This window comes from Nerophis lumbriciformis, linkage group LG34, assembly GCF_033978685.3.
Source record: "Nerophis lumbriciformis linkage group LG34, RoL_Nlum_v2.1, whole genome shotgun sequence".
NCBI lineage: Eukaryota > Metazoa > Chordata > Actinopteri > Syngnathiformes > Syngnathidae > Nerophis > Nerophis lumbriciformis.
The window spans coordinates 25744035-25764483 of record NC_084581.2 but is presented as its reverse complement, the minus strand read 5'-3'; positions in this window follow the sequence as shown (position 1 = coordinate 25764483).

The window sequence follows — 20449 nt, the reverse complement described above, 5'->3', positions numbered from 1 at the left end:
CCTCACCGGAAACGTGTCCGACTTACTGCCGGCAATGCGAACCAAGCTCTGACACTGATCATACAGGGAACGGACCGCCACAATCAGACAGTCCGAAACCCCATACTCTCTGAGCACTCCCCACAGGACTTCCCGAGGGACACGGTCGAATGCCTTCTCCAAGTCCACAAAGCACATGTAGACTGGTTGGGCAAACTCCCATGCACCCTCAAGGACCCTGCCGAGAGTATAGAGCTGGTCCACAGTTCCACGACCAGGACGAAAACCACACTGTTCCTCCTGAATCCGAGGTTCGACTATCCGGCGTAGCCTCCTCTCCAGTACACCTGAATAGACCTTACCGGGAAGGCTGAGGAGTGTGATCCCACGATAGTTAGAACACACCCTCCAGTTCCCCTTTTTAAAGAGTGGAACCACCACCCCGGTCTGCCAATCCAGAGGTACTGCCCCCGATGTCCACGCGATGCTGCAGAGTCTTGTCAACCAAGACAGCCCTACAGCATCCAGAGCCTTAAGGAACTCCGGACGGATCTCATCCACCCCCGGGGCCTTGCCACCGAGGAGCTTTTTAACTACCTCAGCAACCTCAGCCCCAGAAATAGGAGAGCCCACCACAGATTCCCCAGGCACTGCTTCCTCATAGGAAGACGTGTTGGTGGGATTGAGGAGGTCTTCGAAGTATTCCCTCCACCGATCCACAACTTCCGCAGTCGAGGTCAGCAGAACACCATCCGCACCATACACGGTGTTGGTAGTGCACTGCTTCCCGTTCCTGAGGCGGCGGATGGTGGTCCAAAATCGCTTCGAAGCCGTCCGGAAGTCGTTTTCCATGGCTTCCCCGAACTCCTCCCATGTCCGAGTTTTTGCCTCCGCGACCGCTGAAGCCGCACACCGCCTGGCCTGTCGGTACCTGTCCGCTGCCTCAGGAGTCCCATGAGCCAAAAGAACCCGATAGGACTCCTTCTTCAGCTTGACGGCATCCCTCACCGCCGGTGTCCACCAACGGGTTCTAGGATTACCGCCACGACAGGCACCAACTACCTTGCGGCCACAGTTCCAATCAGCCGCCTCGACAATAGAGGTGCAGAACATGGTCCACTCGGACTCAATGTCCAGCACCTCCCTCGTGACATGTTCAAAGTTCTTCCGGAGGTGGGAATTGAAACTCTCTCTGACAGGAGACTCTGCCAGACGTTCCCAGCAAACCCTCACAATGCGTTTGGGCCTGCCAGGTCTGTCCGGCATCCTCCCCCACCATCGCAGCCAACTCACCACCAGGTGGTGATCGGTAGAAAGCTCCGCCCCTCTCTTCACCCGAGTGTCCAAAACATGAGGCCGCAAATCCGATGACACAACTACAAAGTCGATCATAGAACTGCGGCCTAGGGTGTCCTGGTGCCAAGTGCACATATGGACACCCTTATGCTTGAACATGGTGTTCGTTATGGACAATCCGTGACGGGCACAAAAGTCCAATAACAAAACACCACTTGGGTTCAGATCCGGGCGGCCATTCTTCCCAATCACGCCTCTCCAGGTTTCACTGTCGTTGCCAATATGAGCGTTGAAGTCCCCCAGTAGAACGAGGGAATCACCCGGGGGAGCACTCTCAAGTACTCCCTCGAGTGAATCCAAAAAGGGTGGGTACTCTGAGCTGCTGTTTGGCGCGTAAGCGCAAACAACAGTCAGGACCCGTCCCCCCACCCGAAGGCGGAGGGAAGCTACCCTCTCGTCCACCGGGTTGAACTCCAACATGCAGGCTCTGAGCCGGGGGGCAACAAGAATTGCCACCCCAGCCCGTCGCCTCTCACTGCTGGCAACGCCAGAGTGGAAGAGAGTCCAGCCCCTCTCGAGAGAACTGGTTCCAGAGCCCTTGCTGTGCGTCGAGGTGAGTCCGACTATATCCAACCGGAACTTCTCTACCTCGCGCACTAGCTCAGGCTCCTTTCCCCCCAGCGAGGTGACGTTCCACATCCCAAGAGCTAGCTTCTGTAGCCGAGGATCGGACCGCCAAGTGCCCTGCCTTCGGCTACCGCCCAGCTCACATTGCACCCGACCTCTATGGCCCCTGCTATGGGTGGTGAGCCCATTGGAGGGGGGACCCACGTTGCCTCTTCGGGCTGTGCCCGGCCGGGCCCCATGGGGACAGGCCCGGCCACCAGGCGCTCGCCATCGTGCCCCAACTCCGGGCCTGGCTCCGGAGGGGGGCCCCGGTGACCCGCGTCCGGGCGAGGGAAATCTGAGTCTCGGTTCTTGCATTTCCATAGAAGTCTTCGAGCTGCTCTTTGTCTGATCCCTCACTTAGGACCTGTTTGTCTTGGGAGACCCTACCAGGGGGCATGGAAGCCCCCGGACAACATAGCTCCTAGGATCATTGGGACACGCAAACTCCTCTACCACGTTAAGGTGGCAGCTCAGAGAGGAGAAATTGTACACTGTAAACATGAAAATAGGTTGTTTTTTTAAACAGCTCGATCTTCAGAATCCTACCGTAAGGAATAAAACAGTGGTACCACTTTTACAATTACAGTAATACACTGTGAAAACAGCAACCATATTTTTCATGCAAAAAAAAAACAACAAAAAAACTGGCAGCTCAATCACCAGAACTTTACAGTAAAATAGAGTGTGGACCATTTTACTGTAAATTTTATGGTAAAATTCTGCCATTTTTTTGACTGTAAAATCCAAATTTTTTACAGTGTAGGTAAAATATACATTTACTAATCAAAAGTGTGACAATATCATGCGGCTAATCCTTATACATGTATGTTTATTTTATTAATGTGACAAACGGCCAGCCCTCTGAGGGCAACCAAAACTGCAAGGTGGCCCTCAGTGAAAACACGTTTGACACCCCTGATCTTTATATAGTCTGTTTGGATTTGCTCTAAAGTGCATGCATCTTGAACATGATTGCATTGTTTTTAATAAATTAAAGTTTATATTTTACACCACCTTTAAGTAAAGTTCTCACAGTTGTTTGATCGCAGTCTTTTCAACGTTTCCATGTCTTTATGCAACACACCATGCAGACTCACACGTTTGGAGCTACACATTTGAACACGCACTGTTAATGGCACGATTCATCCGTCATGTTTCCTACCTCGGCCTTCAGTGATGTCCGACTTCAATGATTACCCCTCAAAATACCATCATTTATGTCACCACATGACCATCGCTGGAGAAATACTATACAGCAGTGTTTTTCAACCTTTTTTGAGCCAAGGCGCATTTTTTTCATTGAAAAAATCCAAAGGCACACCACCAGCAGAAATCATAAAATAATGAATTCAGTAGACAATAAACACTCAATATCCATACTTACATCTTAACTTACATACAATGCTTGGATGTAAGTCGGATCCGTTTCCAGTGGGGGTTGGTGTCCGCCAGGGCTGCGCTCTGTCACCTATCCTGTTTGTGATTTTCATGGACAGGATTTCTAGGCAGAGTCGTGACCATGGCGGAGAGGGTACACGTCTCGGGGGGCTAAAGGTTGCGTCACTGCTGTTTGCAGATGATGTAGTCCTGATGGCACCATCGGTTCGTGACCTTCAGCTCTCACTGGATCGGTTCGCAGCCGAGTGTTCAGCGGCTGGAATGAGGATCAGCATCTCCAAATCTGAGGCCATGGTTCTCAGCAGAAAACCAATGGTTTGTACAGTCCAGGTAGAGAACGAGACTCTGTCCCAGGTGGAGGAGTTTAAGTATCTCGGGGTCTTGTTAACGAGTGAGGGAAAGATGGAGAAGGAAATCAGCCGGAGAATCGGAGCAGCTGGGGCAGTATTGCAGTCTCTCTGTCGCACTGTTGTGAAGAAACGAGAGCTGAGTCTGAAGGCAAAGCTCTCGGTCTACCGAGCTATCTACATTCCTACTCTCACCTATGGTCATGAAGTGTGGGTCATGACCGAAAGAATAAGATAGCGGATATAAGCGGCCGAAATGAGTTTCCTCAAAAGGGTGGCTTTCATCTCCCTTAGAGATAGGGTGACAAGTTCAGTCACCTGAGAGAGACTCGGAGTAGAGCCGCTGCTCCTTCGCTTGGAAAGGAGCCAGCTCCCACTGGGAGGAGACCCCGTGGCATGCCAAGGACCAGATGGGGGATTACATCTCCTCTCTGGCCTGGGAACACTTCGGGATTCCCCAGGAGGAAGTTGCTAATGTTGCTCTGGAGAGGGAAGTCTGGGTGTCTCTGCTGGAGCTGTTGTCCCCGCGACCCGATTCCGGATAAGCGGTTGAAGATGGATGGCTGGATGGATGTCGCAATTGTTGGATATTAATTTAAACCATAACCAACCATGCAACACTGTAGCTCCTTTCTCAAAGTAGGTGTACTGTCACGACCTGTCACATCACGCCGTGACTTATTTTGAGTTTTTTGGTGTTTTCCCGTGCAGGCGCATACATTTAGTTTTTGTCTTGCGCTCCTATTTTGGTGGGTTTTCCTGATTTGTTGATATTTTCCTGTTGCAATTTCATGTCTTCCTTTGAGCGCTATTTCCCGCACCTGCTTTGTTTTAGCAATCAAGAATATTTAAGTTGTTGCTATCTTTTTTTGCGTGGACATTGTTGATTGTCATGTCATGTACGGATGTACTTTGCGGGCGCCGTCTCTGCTCCACACACTCTAAGTTTTTGCTGTTGTCCAGCATTCTGTTTTTGTTTACTTTGTACTTCATAGCACCGACACTCAACAACGGCACACTATTTGCAGATTATAATTACTGGTTTGCAAAATATATTATTAACCCAAATAGGTGAAACTGCATAAGTTCCCACGGCACACCAGACTGTATCTCACGGCACACTAGTGTGCTGCGGCACAGTGGTTGAAAAACACTGCTATACAGAAACACATTTCTGTGCATTTAAACACCTCAACAGTGTACAAAACAGGCTATATTTACTGTCAAAATTAAACTAATTGTAAAAAAAAACATATTAAACGTGAACAAATAAAGAAATAAAATATATGCCATATAAGGCAGTGGTATATCACTCGTAGTCGGTTGATTCAAGTAGCTTAGCTAGCTTCCGTGGTCGGCTGACCTCGTCTCACAAGATCTAGTTTCTCTTTAAATATCCTATTTCAACCCTTCTTTGTGGGTTATAATGAAATGAAATTCAAATTTCTCTGCTCCGGTGCCACTTCCTCCTTTCGCAAATCACAATTTGTGATTGTCACGTGTAACGTAAGGGGACCTAGGTGGGATACTCGTGATCTGATTGGCTATCGCAACTGTCTATCAACTGTATGTCCTCCCTTCGTTTACACAGCTGCTGCTAATGTTGATTTCATACAACAAGATAGCTCAATTCTGAGATATGGGCGTGTCTGTGCACATTGAGAGGCTCGTGATAACTGTGGTATATTTGCACATTTTCTAAATATTTATCTTTGGTCTTGGAGAGATTTAGATTTAACATCTACATTTACCATTTAGGTTTTCTTTTGACCTGAAAGTAAAGAAAATCAGATAAAGATGAGAAACATGAAAAAACAGATTTTCTTCAGTCCGAACTCCACCCCTGAATCCCTGAATCATAAACACTGAATACAATTAAATTAGATAAAATATTAAACTAAATTATTAAAGTATGACATTGATTTTACAGTGTGTTTATGAACTGTTTTACTTTCTTAAAATTGTTTTTTTGTGTTTGTGGTCAACACTACCATCTAGTGGTCACATTTGGAAACATGCCTGACTAATGAAGACCAATGACTTAAACCAGGGGTCGGGAACCTTTTTGGCTGAGAGAGCCATGAAAGCCAAATGTTTTAAAATGTATTTTCGTGAGAGCCATGTCATATTTTTATAACACTGAATACAACTAAATGCGTGCATTTTTAAGTAAGACCAACATTTTTAGAGTGTAATAAGTATTTTATTATTTTTAATAACATTGTTATTCTGAAGCTAACCAATAATAAATAAAATACTTCTTACCATTATTGCGACTTCTTGAACAGGTGCGGTAGAAAATGCATGGGAAGGTTTTATATTTTGAACGTTATTTTTAACACTGTGATTACCAGAGGAATTATTCATTACTGATCGTGTTAAGCAATGTCAGCTAAGATTTATCTGAGAGCCAGATGCAGTCATCAGAAGAAGAAGAATCAGAATCAGCTTTATTGTCATTACGCAAGGTAAGGAGATTGAGGCCATTCCATACAGTGCGATGTGTGCATGCTAGAAAAACAATGTGCAAATATATAAAAATATAAAAAATGTAGAAGTGCAATGAATATGGTGTGAAATGAATATATACATGAAAAAAACAAAACAAAAACAGGGTGGTTGGTGGAATGGGTTATTGCACCGAAGAGAAGGCAGTTATGAGGGACAATGGGGCAGTCCGTTCAGGATGGTTATGGCCCTGGGGAAGAAGCTGTTCTTTAGCCTGTTTGTTTTGGTTTTAATGCACCTGTAGCGCTTCCCAGAGCCACATCTGGCTCGAGAGCCATAGGTTCCCTACCCCTGACGAAGCAATAGGAATTTTAATAAGATAAGAGATCACTTTGATTTTTATTTTGCAGTTTTGATAATTTTGTGTTTCTTGCAAAGAGCAGAGGTGGTAGAGTCGCCAGAAATTGTACTCAAGTAAGAGTACTGTTACTTTAGAGATTTATTACTCAAGTAAAAGTAAGGAGTAGTCACCCAAATATTTACTTGAGTAAAAGTAAAAAGTATGTTGTGAAAAAACTACTCAAGTACTGAGTAACTGATGAGTAACCTGTTCGTTTAATGAGGACGGCAACAAATAATGCACAAAAACATAAAAATAGCAATGAGCAAATTCAGAGCCAGGAATATCTCTTAAGCAACTAAAACAATTATATATATTAAATAATAATACATTAACATAAAAAAATTAAGGCAAATTGAGCCACAATAACTTAACAGCATTATAGGCCCAGTAGGCATTCATTGATTGATTGATTGAAACTTGTATTAGTAGATTGCACAGTACAGTACATATTCCGTACAATTGACCACAAAATGGTAACACCCCAATAAGTTTTTCAAAGTTAATCAATTACTTAATAAATGACCAAGTCGAGGTGATTTACCTCATATATACATATACATACACACACATATCATATATATATATATATATATATATATATATATATATTAGAGATGCGCGGTTTGCGGGCACAACCGCGGAGTCCGCGGATTATCCGCGGATCGGGCGGATGAAATTAAAAAAAATAAGATTTTATCCGCGTGCGGGTCGGGTCGGGCGGATTAATTAGATTTTTTTTTTTTTTTTTTTTTTTTTTTTTTTTTTGCGGTTGGCAGTTAAACCAATTGGTAAATATATATACATAGTTAAATGTTGTTACCCACATACGAAAAACGAGCAGGCACCTGCTGCATATGCCACAACAGAAGAAAAAAAAAGAAAAGAGATGGACACTTTTACGGAGCGGAGAAGGGACGCCTCGCCGGGGTCCGGGACCGAGGCCCCTTCCCCCGAGAGGGCCCCACCGGGAGCCGTAGCTGAGGCGATCCGCGAGAAGGGCCCGACGCACGTCCAGGGTCACTACCGCGCCCACCGCACCGACACCCCGCCTCGTCCGCCTTCGCCGCGGCCGGCGTCACGCGCAGCAGGTAAGCAGCTTACCTGCCCGCCACCCCCGTGGCCGGGGGCTCGTAACATGGGTCACTCCGCGCGCTCCGCCCGCGCAGCTTACCTGCCCGCCACCCCTGTTGCCGGGGGCGCGTAACAGGGGTCACTCCGCGCGCAGTGCGCTCACGAAAGGGGTGGGGCTCACCCTGGTTGATATAGAGAGCAGGACGGTGGCCATGGAAGTCGGAACCCGCTAAGAAGTGTGTAACAACCCACCTGCCGAATCAACTAGCCCTGAAAATGGATGGCGCTGGAGCGTGGGCCCATACCTGGCCGTCACCGGCAGCGAGACGCGCTTGGAGGTGCGCTCAGCGCGGCTCCCATATGATTGCGCACTGGTGTGCGTCTGGGTCGTGACAGCGTGGCACGCGAAAGTCTGTGCTGCATTGGATTAGTCTCCTTTCTTTAACAGGCAAAAGCTTTATAACCTCACCATACCTGCCAACTTTTGAAATCAGAAAAACCTAGTAGCCAGGGTCCAAGGGCCGCAGGCCCCGGTAGGTCCAGGACAAAGTCCTGGTGGAGGGTTCAGGGCTTCGCCCCCCGACGCAAAATGATTATTAGCATTCAGACAGGTTAAAATGTTGCTAAAACCATCACTTTTCTATCAGTCACAGTGACTTTTCAAAACAAAAATATTACAGCAAAAATCATATGGGTTGATTGGCATGTTTATTCTGTAAGCTAACTTCAATAGTTTGAAATTATTTTGACAGTTAATGCCAGTTATCCTGTCAACCTTTCACAAGACTTCAATTTGTTAATTGAAAGTATAAACAGTATAAACACTTTTTACAGTAAACAAATGGTAAAACAGTACTAAACAATTCCATAAAAAAAAAATTGGTGTCATTATTAACTTTCTGTCCAAGCTTGTATAATCTACTGCCTTGTTCAATTGTAAAAAATATTCTGTGCCTAAAATTCACATTTCTATCACAATTATCATACTGTAAACATGGTAAGCTAACTTCATTAAAATTAATAGTCCTGTCAATAGCATGGAATTACAATTCAAATGTAGTTTTTTTGTAAGCCTTTCAAAAGAATTCAAAATATGAAAAATTAATGAAAATTAATTGAAGCCATCAGACACTTGAAAAGTGGCACATCACATCTCTAATGTAATCATTTGAACTTTTCAACAGAAATAGCACTGCAAAAATATTAAGGACATACTTCTGTATTTTGGTAGTTATGCTGTCAACTTTTAACAAGATTTCTTCAACTTGGACTTGAAAGCATAAATAGTATAAACACTTTTAACAGTATGTCGTGCTGTGAAATACAGCCAACAGGATTGCGCACCAAACACGAAGCAAGGCTAAAGCGCATGCAGGTGCAGGAGAAGAAAGGACTTCTTTCATTTAAGGTTTGTGATAAACCATCAAACTCATTCGTTAAAAGGACTCTATAGTAATATAAAGCGAATTTTTCTGGACATTATCATGCAAGAAAAGTTTATTTTTGGGACCGCGATCACCGCGTAATGATTTTTAAAGGTTGCATTACAAACATTTAACTGTCCCATGTGATCAGCCAGTGCGATTGGAAATCCATGCTCAATTATTGCCTCCGTAAATAAAACTTCGGGCGGGTGCGGGCGGATGGCGGGCGGGTGCAGTTCTGATCAAACGTTACATCGGGTGGATGGCGGATGGTTGACGACTTTCTGACGCGGTTGCGGATGAAATAAATTGCCTATCCGCGCATCTCTAATATATATATATATATATCCATCCATCCATCCATTTCTACCGCTTATTCCCTTCGGGGTCGCAGGGGGCGCTGGAGCCTATCTATACATATATATATATATATATATATATATATATATATATATATATATATATATATATATATATATATATATATATATATACACATACATTTATATATACAGTATATAATTTATGTTTATTTATTTTGCCGTGTTTGTTCACATGTTAAAGGTGTTTTGAATATACATGCATGTTTAACATATAGATTCCTTTCTTTCATGAAGTCAAAAATATAAGTTGGTGTATTACCTGATTCTGATGACTTGCATTGATTGGAATCAGACAGTAGTGATGATAACGTCCACGTTTTCAAATGGAGGAGAAAAATACCACATGAAAGTGGTTGGTTTTTGGCATCTTATTTGTCCAGCTTCCATATTCGTTTTTATACACTTTACAAGAAATACATTGGCGGCAAACTCCGTAGCTTGCGAGCTTGTTTGCACTGGCTTTCGGAGACTCTTATTTTGTTAGCGCAGGCGCAATGAGCGGCACTTTTATTGTGAAGTTTTATTGTGAAGACAGGAACTGGCGGTCAGTCTTTAGGCTTTTGACAGAGGTACGGTTGAAGTAAAAAAGTGTCTTTTTTCCTTCACACTTTTGATTGATTGATTGAAAGTTTTATTAGTAGATTGCACAGTACAGTACATTATCCGTACAATTGACCACTAAATGGTAACACTCCAATAAGTTTTTCAACTTGTCGGTGTTCACGTGTGCGGTCATGTGACCGCCTGGCTCTGTTTGATTGGTGAAACGGAGTCCAACGTCACCAGTGACTGCATGTGATTGGATGAAACAGAGTCCCACGTCACCAGTGACTGCATATGATTGGATGAAACGCAGTCCAACGTCACCAGTGACTGCATGTGATTGGATGAAACGGAGTCCAACGTCACTAGTGACTGCATGTGATTGGATGAAACAGAGTCCCACGTCACCAGTGACTGCATGTGATTGGATGAAACGCAGTCCAACGTCACCAGTGACTGCATGCGATTGGATGAAACGCAGGCATGCGCTAGAACCTACTTTGAAGGTATGTCTGACAAACCAAAACAAACAAAGCGTGCATTAACAGATCGATAAAAATTAGTATCGAGTAGCGAGCTGAATGTAGATAAATGGAGCGGAGTAAAAGTAGTGTTCCTTCTCTATAAATATACTCAAGTAAAAGTAAAAGTATGTTGCATTAAAACTACTCTTAGAAGTACAATTTATCCCAAAAGTTACTCAAGTAGATGTAACGGAGTAAATGTAGGGCGTTACTACCCACCTCTGGCAAAGAGCACTTTCGACCTTGGTCTTGGCAGCACGCCTATTTTTTTTTTTTTTAGATATTATTTTAAATTGTTTGGCCAAAACTAAGCAAATGAGATACATAAGTACAACTATATATATTTTCCTTCCACAAACTGGTGAGTAATGGTTATTGATATATCAGTAAATCTATGCATACAGTAGGGCACAGGCCCGTGGGCTAGATCTGGCCCACCACATCAATTTGTGTGGCCCCAGAAAGCATGGAAATAATATGTGTAAATAAAGTACCTTATCTTTTCATAATACATGTATTACAAAAATAAATGTACTGCGTACAATTACATATATTTACACTTTAGTCATCTCTAATAATAAAACAAAATATTATATCATCATACATTTCAAAACAATATCATTGTTCAAATAAAGATACATACATATGTGCTTGACTTATGATTTCAAAGCAAGTAATCCAACAAACGGTTCATGTAAAAATTTTACAGTAAACCTTTTTTACAGTAAAATCCACTTTCAATATAGAGTGATAATACACTATAAAACACAACCACAGTAGATTTTGCAGTATAACAAAATTGCATTGATTTTTACATAAAGAAAAAAAACAGTGGCCCCTTTTTTCTATTCCATTTAATTTAATGTATGTATATGCTGTAAAAAAACAAAAAACAACAACCTGCAAATATTACTGTAAAATTGTGGCGACTGAGGTGCATGTTTTTACTGAAATCTAAAGGTTTGGTTTTGTACAGCGTACGTAAAAAAAGACAGACAATTATACACATGTTTTATATATACACATTTGTTTTCATACTGTATATTATTCACTGTTAAAAACGGCCCTCTGAGGGCAACCATAACTGCGATATGGCCCTCAATGGAAAGGTTTTTGACATGTCTGCAGTAGGGCATCCGAAGGGTGGTTTATGCTCAGACAACGCCTTTGATTCATGCAATACACTATTATATTTGAAATACTCATATATCTCAAATCAATGTTGTCCACATGAATTGAAATGCCATTATTCCCACAAACCCCCCGCCAAAAAACAACAAAAAAATTTGAACATTTAACATGCTATTAAATAATAATTTGTATATATATTTAATAATATTATGTAATAATAATATGTCGTGTCCCGGGAGAGTGGCACGACCAACCAATATACAACAATTGTCAACGAGTGTCATGGTTGCTGACTGAGGTGATTTAACACCGGCCCTCGCGAGAATTCCACAACACACACTCAGCCCTAGGGCATGGATGGGTGGGAGCACACAACATTTTGATTTCAGTTGTGTGTAAGACATAATTGGCTGGAGTACAGGGAGGGTTGGCTTGAAAGGATGAATGTTTTGCAACACATGGGAAACAAATTGTTCAGTATTTTTTTTTTAATGAACAAAATAAACAATTCAACACGCACACAAAAAAAATTGCATGATTATTTGGTTTAATGTTTGCCTCATAAGTACTGGCTGAGTATCAAATCATCGTTCTCTACAATGAGTTCTATTTTGGCAACATTATCACCTTCAAGTAAAGAACAAAGCTGCTCTTATTTTTTTCGTCCATATTGCCATTTAGAGGCCATTTCTCCTCCTGCATCCAATTGGCCATCGGCGCATGATCGCGTTGTCAGTTATTGTGGTGTCACTAGCAAGAAACCGCAGGGCCACAGAGCCAATCAATGAGCTTGTCTGGAGTCAAAAGGAAAACAAGTTTTCAGCTTGAAGTGACATTTTCTGCTTGGTGCTTGACTCTTTTCCATTCAATATGGTAAGATTATTTTGGGGCGGTAAAAAGTGCCTTTTGGTTTCCTGCCTAATTACTTCCCTGAGCATACTGATCACTGAGGGCCACATGCAGTTATGTTTCTAACAGTAAATACTATTGTTACACAATTTTTAATGCATTTTATTAGTTAAATGATACTTGTATAGCGCTTTTCTACCTACAAGGTACTCAAAGCGCTTTGACAGTTTGTCCACATTCACCCATTCACACACTGATGGCGGGAGCTGCCATGCAAGGCGCTAACCAGCACCCATCAGGAGCAAGGGTGAAGTGTCTTGCCCAAGGACACAACGGACGTGACTAGGATGGTAGAAGGTGGGGATTGAACCCCAGTAACCAGCAACCCTTCGATTGCTGGCACGGCCACTCTACCAACTTCGCCACGCCGTCCCCTAGTTGTTGTTTTTTTTAAACTAAAATGTAAAAAAAATATGGTATGTTGCAATCATTTCACCTCAAAATGTAGTGTATATTACTGTAAATGGAAAAACAATACTGCTGTTTTTATGGTAAAAAAAAAAAAAAGGCCACTCAGTTATATTTTTCCTTGTTTTTTTACTGTAAATAAAAAAACCTGCAATTTTACAGTAACATTTTTGCATTTAAGCTTGGTTTTTGTTGTTGTTGGTTTTTTTTTTTACCGCAAATCAACAACTGCATATTTTACAGTGTATTACTGTAAATACCAAAACGGCACCACAGCTTATTACAGTAAAAAAAGTACAGTTTTTTTCATTTAGAGAAAAATGCTGTAAAAACCACAGTAAATTTCACTAATTTCACAAATTTACCATGAAATCTATTGCTACTTTCACATTGCACAATCTGATGGATAACTTGCTTTGAAATCATTATTATTAGTATTTAGTTCTATTTAAAAAATGGTTTGAATGTTTAATATATTTTTGCATAACTAGACAATATTTAAGTTAACATAATTTGCAATTACATGGAGTACATATATTTCTCCCAAAATAAAAAGAAAAAATACATGTAGTAAGAAAAGTTACAGTACTTTATTGACACATATTATTTCCAGGCTTAAGGGCTAAATAAAATAAAGTGGCGGGCTACATCTGGCCCCCGGGCCTTGAGTTTGACACCTGTGAATTATGCTGATGCATAAACCACCAATAAGCACAATGAAAGGCATAAAGAGCTGTATAAAAAAAAGTAATATATGCCAAAGGCCAAGACAAACCAAGCTATAGACAACAACATCAATGCAATTTATTAATAACACTTTATTTGTACTCAGTGTGCAATTAAGGGAACATATAGCAGCAGATGAATAATAAACAGTGCAACAACTGTAAACAAGGGACAAGAAAAATCCTGGGGATTAGCCTACTAGGTCCAAATTGACAAATTAAAGTAGTTTGAGGTAGGTATACTGTATTACAGGGCCCAATGACATTACACATGTACAAATAGGTATTATAAAGCATACATATTTAGGATGTTTTGAATTGAGGAACAGCACAGCTTTGGGCAAAAAGGTGGCAGAAAGGATAAATGGTTCAATGTCTGGATTTGCTGTATTTGTGTAAGAGAATTTTCATAGCACTGTTTATTATTCATTTCTGAATTACTCTTTGTAATTTTAGATCAGAAAGTAAATGGTGGAGGGCTGTGCCATAACATGACCAAAGTAGCAAACCCTCAAAACACAAGAAACTTTGAAGTAAAATGCAGAAGTTTCCAACCTTGCTTAATGTTTTGTTAATGTCAGTGATCCATGTCCTGGGTTAGATAATGGGATTTACATGCTTCTGCTCCAGACAAGCGCAACCAAGTCTTGCAAAGAGTCTGTTTTTTCACCTAGCCAAGTGCATGGCATTAATAATGCCTTAGGGATTATTTCAGTGCTGCAAAGATGGTTGTATGTGGGTAGAGAAATATCTGTGCTCATATTTTCAACAGTCTATACTAGGGTTGTACGGTATACTGGTACTAGTATAGTATCGCGGTACTAATGAATCAAAAACAGTACTATACTCTGTTTGAAAAGTACCAATTCCCGGGCAAGACGGTGCGTTGTCACTTCATGACATTGATGGTTTTACAAGCAGAGGAGCATGTTCGACAGCGCACAATCTCCGAGTACTTACAAGCCAACATAGTGTGTGGACAGAAAAGGGAACGGACGCATTTGGCCTGAAAACTAACGACAAAGGTGAGGCTATAAGACTAAAACGCCCTCAGGAAAAGGTGCTTTAAGACATGGCTAGCTACCTAGCAGCGAACATCCATCCGCAATCGGCAGTGTTTTAGCTTCTTCTAAATCACAAATCTTCGCCTCCATGGTGACAAATAAAGTACGTTTTTTACAAGTATCATCCCTGCAGAACGAGGGATAGCTAAACATGCTTCACTACACACCGTAGGAGGATACAATAGCTCACCGGCGTCACCGCTAACAAAAGCTAGAAGCTAGCCAGAATGTAAACAAATGCCATGGGTGGATCTACAGTTGACATCCACTGTAATGATACCAAGTACAATAGCATATCTAGTCGGTACTACTATGATTACATCAATATTTTTTATCGTCACAAAATCTTTTTTCCTTTTAAAAAAATTCATATTATGTTTATAAACTCAGGAAATACGTCCCTAGACACATGAGGACTTTGAATATGACTAATGTATGATCCTGTAACTATTTGGTATCGGATCGATACCTAAATTTGTGGTATCATCCAAAACGAATGTAAAGTATCAAGCAACAGAAGAATAAGTGATTATTACATTGTACATGTTGAAACAGAAAATGAGCAGATATTAACAGTAAATGAACAAGGGGATTAATAATACATTTTTACAGCTTGTCCCTCATAATTTTGACAAAATAATAGAATGTGAAATGACACAATATGTTATTGCATATGTCAGCAGACTAATTAGGAGCCTTTGTTTGCTTACTTACTACTAAAACACAAGTTGTCTAGTATGTTCACTATTTTCTTTAAGGACAAAATTGTTCTTCGATTGCAATAAGAAACATATGTTTGGATTTTTTGTGAAAATAAAGCCAATAATGCCATTTTTTGTGGTCCCCCTTCTTTAAAAATGTATCGAAAAGTATGGATTCAAAATATTGGTATCGGGACAACCCTAGTTTATACAGGAACTTTGTATGGTTATTCTTTTCCATGAATGTGTCGATGCCAAACGATGCACTGAATTTGTGGATGCTGAAAAAGTCTGCATTTCATTTTGTGTTTTGTGTCTTGGAATGTGTAATGCTTGCGGACAGCCAATAGTGATACGGAGCTACCATTTGAACATCGATAACACTCATGGAAATAACAGGGAATTACCAAGGTGATTCAAAAACAATGTTTATGGACTTCACAAAAGCATTTCATACAACTTGCCATAAGATATTAATGAACAAATTAGAACGGTATGGCATCAGAGGGTTGGTATTGAACCTCATCCTGCATCACCTCGATTCACCCACGCTGGGATCCTGTTCATGAATTTCAACTCTGCATTTAACACTATTGTACCGAATATCTTGCACCGTAAACTCACGCAGCTCACATACTCAACTTTCTAACTACCAGGAGGCAGCAGGTAAGGCTGAGAAGCATCACATTCAGCAGGTGGGTTCTCTCCCCAATGCTTTACTCCCTCTACACCAAGACTGCACCTCAGGGGGTCCCTTCTGTGAAACTCTTGAAGTTTGCAGATGACACCATTGCCACCGGCATCAAACAGGACGGCGACGAGTCTGCCTACAGACGGGAGGTGGAACAGCTGGCTCTTTGGTGCAGTCGGAACCATCTGGGGCTGAACCTGCTCAAGACTGTGGAGATGACAGTGGACTTCAAGAGAAGTTCACCCTCATTACCCCTACCCTTTACCATTTTAAATAACACATTGTGTGTGGACTATTTCAGGTTCCTGGGATCCGCAATCTCACAGGACCTGCAGTGGACCTCACCATACTTGCCAACCCTCCCGGATTTTCCGGGAGACTCCCGAAATTCAGCGCCTCTCCCGAAAACCTCCCGGGACAAATTTTCTCCCGAAAATCTCCCGAAATTCAGGCGGACCTGAGTGACGTGTCGACAGCCTGTTCTCACGTCTGCTTTTCCACAATATAAACAGCATACCTGCCCAATCACGTTATAACTGTAGAATGATCGAGGGTGAGTTCTTGGTTTCTTATGTGGGTTTATTGTTAGGCAGTTTCATTAACGTCCTCCCAGCGCGGTAACAACACACAACAACAGCAGTCAAGTTTTCGTCTACCGTAAAGCAGTTCGTCTGCCGTAAACAGCAATGTTGTGACACTTTTAAACAGGACAATACTGCCATCTACTGTACATGCATATGTGACCCACCCAATGTGTCACATTTTTGTGTTGATTTATTTATTTTATTTTGTGGTTTGAATTCGCTTTTGGAGCTGTCATTACACATTTATCAGTATTCACATTGGTCAGTAGGGAGCAGTAGGGCGTTTCTTCCCAATTGAATGCTATCACCTGCAGACCGGAAGTGTCTTGTCATTCTGATGAGAGCGACCAGTCTGTGAACAATTGAAACGTCCTGTGTGCTTTTTCCTCCTGTATAACAGGTTAATTTCGGTGAATCAACTCACTGAATAATATCCATGTGATCTTTATAAGTTTAAGTACACATTCTGATGGTGGAGCCTAACTCTAAAGTGTTTGTGAGTTGTAGTTTGTATTTGTGAATGAATCCAGTGCACAGCTGCAGTAATCAATACAAAATGGCGACATGAGTGCGCAATGTTTATTTATATAGGAACTTCTGATCCTAATTCAGACTCCCAAATTAGAGCTCCCGTTTTCTTATTGATTTTATAATGTATATTTGTATAATGTGTGTGTTCTGAAATAGTGACAGAGAATAGAACAAGGATGGACAATTCAATCCTTAACAACTGTTATGTGTGTGTATATGTGTAAATAAATGAAGACTGAAATTCAAGTATTTCTTTTATTTATTTATACATATATATATATATATATATATATATATATATATATATATATATATATAATTAAAAAAAAAAAAATAAATAAAAATAAATAAAAAAAAAAATATATATATATATATATATATAGCTAGAATTCACTGAAAGTCAAGTATTTCTTATATATATAGATAGATAGATAGATAGATATATATATATCCATCCATCCATTTTCTACCGCTTATTCCCTTTTGGGGTCGCGGGGGGCGCTGGAGCCTATCTCAGCTACATATATTATATATATATATCTTAACCACGCCCCCCCGCCCCCCACCCCCCACCTCCCGAAATCGGAGGTCTCAAGGTTGGCAAGTATGGACCTCACACAGGGACACAATTCGAAAAAAGGCACAGCATGATGTACTTCCTGCGTCATCTCAAGAAGTTCAAGCTGTTTCAGTAACTGCTGATCATGTTCTACACCTCCATCACTGTCTGACTTAGATATACAACCAAGCTGGATAGACACAGACTGCAAAAGACAATTGGAAAAAAAGATAAATCTGTACAGCAGAAATGGGAATCTACATCAACAAGATGATTTCCCTGAGTGGCTGGACAGGAGATAAAAAAAATATATATATAGTATTATTTTTTCAGCCTATAGGCTGATTGGCAACACTAAATTGGCCCTAGTGTGTGAATGTGAGTGTGCATGTTGTCTGTTTATCTGTGTTGGCCCTGCGATGAGGTGGCGACTTGTCCAGGGTGTACCCCGCCTTCCGCCCGAATGCAGCTGAGATAGGCTCCAGCACCCCCGCGACCCCAAAAGGGACAAGCGGTAGCAAATGGATGGATGGATGGAAGTGTTTTACATTCAGAAAAAAATCATAATATGACCCCTTTAATGTGCCTTATAATCCAGTGCGTCTTTTGTATGAAAAAAGACCTGAATAAAGCCACTCATCGGCAGTGCGCCTTATAATCCGGTGCGCCCTATGGTCCGGAAAATATGGTATTTATCTCTGATAAAACGGCAAACGACAATATTTAAAAAATGCCTTATTGTTAGAATATGATACAAAAATAGCAGCACTTATTCTATCTGTAGAAAAAAGCCAGTGAAAATCAATGCTCGTTCAGAGATGAAAGTATTGTCTTTTAAAATGGCTAATCTGTGTGCTCTACAGCCATTTACTCCATCACCGTTGAAATCCCCACAGTACAGCCTATCCGTGTTCCTGCAGCTCTGTGTTCAGACCTGTCAAGACTGATAAAAAAGTATGTTCATCTTCTCTATTTGAGAAATATCGCTGAAGTAAAAGCCATAAAGATGTGCTTCTAGATCTTCACTTCTGGAGTTTTTTTTCTTCATTGAACTGTAATCACAGCTGCAAGTGGGGTTCAAATTTATGAATCATTTATTAAGAAGCTAATGCATTGCACTCGAGGAGAGAGTGCTCACTTTGGCGGTAATTACTCTGGCAAGAGATAAAGCATTGTTTCACATGGGAAACCCCTTTTTGTCTTTTGTTCAATGATAAATATATTTAAAGTTTTTGTGCACACAATGCTTTTACGGTTAGAGTGGGTAATAAAAATAGCAACCTTTGAGAGAGACCTTGGGATGGAGTTTAGTGTTGTGAATAATATTTAAGAACCACAATCCAGTTTCATATACATTTTATGGTACGTCATATTCTAAAGTGCAGCTCCAACTAGTTGGGGGCAAGGAAAATATTTGAAGCAGCAATACGCCAAAATATGTTATGGTTCAGTAGAAATCTAAAACAGAGACTCATACAAAAATCAACTAACAAGTGCCGGCTCAATGTTACCGATTCCATCTGCAGGTGGATCACTGACTTCCTGACAGACCGGAAGCAGCATGTGCGGCTGGGGAAGACAATGTACTAAGATCAAAATACAACATGCTAAACAGCACTTGTAAACTATAAAATTGAGTGTACTATGAGCAGTGTTGGGTTAGTTACTACTTACAGTTACTAGTTACTTTATTTCAAAAGTAACTCAGTTACTTACACCAAAAAGTAATGCATTACTGTGAAAAGTAACTATTTAGTTACTTCTTTTTTTCTTCTTTTTTTTTAAAGCTCCTATTAATGCCCTTTTAGCCTTCATTTCAGTACTGTTATTGCACTGGAGAACATTACAATCTGTTGATCAACTTGACATGCATTTGCACCACTGAACTTTGCTATGCAATGTGGTCTACGTACAACACACAAAGACAAAGATATGTTTCAAAGGGCCAATGTATTTCAGGCCAGCACAAATTGACAAAACTATTATAAATAGCTGCAACATAACATACATAAGTAACAAACAGCATAATAGCGACATGTCACAACATAGCTGTAAACCTGGCTTCACCCAGGAAGGCACACATAACTAACCAGGCATTTTTTTCTATTCAAGGAATTCTGAAATAAAATCATGTCTAAAGCCCAGAGCACTCTACACATTTCCCCAGTTTTTGTTTAGAGAAAAGGAAATATTGGCCTGGCCCACTAGGATCCCTCTTTATGTTTGTGAACTTTATAGTCTATACATTTAGAGTGATGTGATAATCAAACACTCTAGAAGTCTAGAATGAAAGAGTATATAAGAGAATTGACAGAGTGTGTGTACCTTCAGTGCTGAATGATGAGCAGAGGCAGAGTTTGGAGTGTTTTCTTTAGCTTGCTTTCCATGTTTATGTACTCACTGTCCACTGTGTCCAGGGACGTGGAAAATGTTTTCCTTGCCATTTGCTGTTTGACGCCGGTATCCTGCTAATTAGCTGCCTGAAAGCGGGCGACTCCACTGTAGAAATAGCCTGCATGTCTTCGAGCATATACGCTGCAATGGCTCTATCAATGTTGTCCTGGCAAGCAGTCCCTCCATTAAAATCCTTAAATGGTGGTGGTGGTGGTGGTGGTGGTGGAGGTGAAGTGGCATCAGAGTCTGTGTCTCTCTTTACTGGCT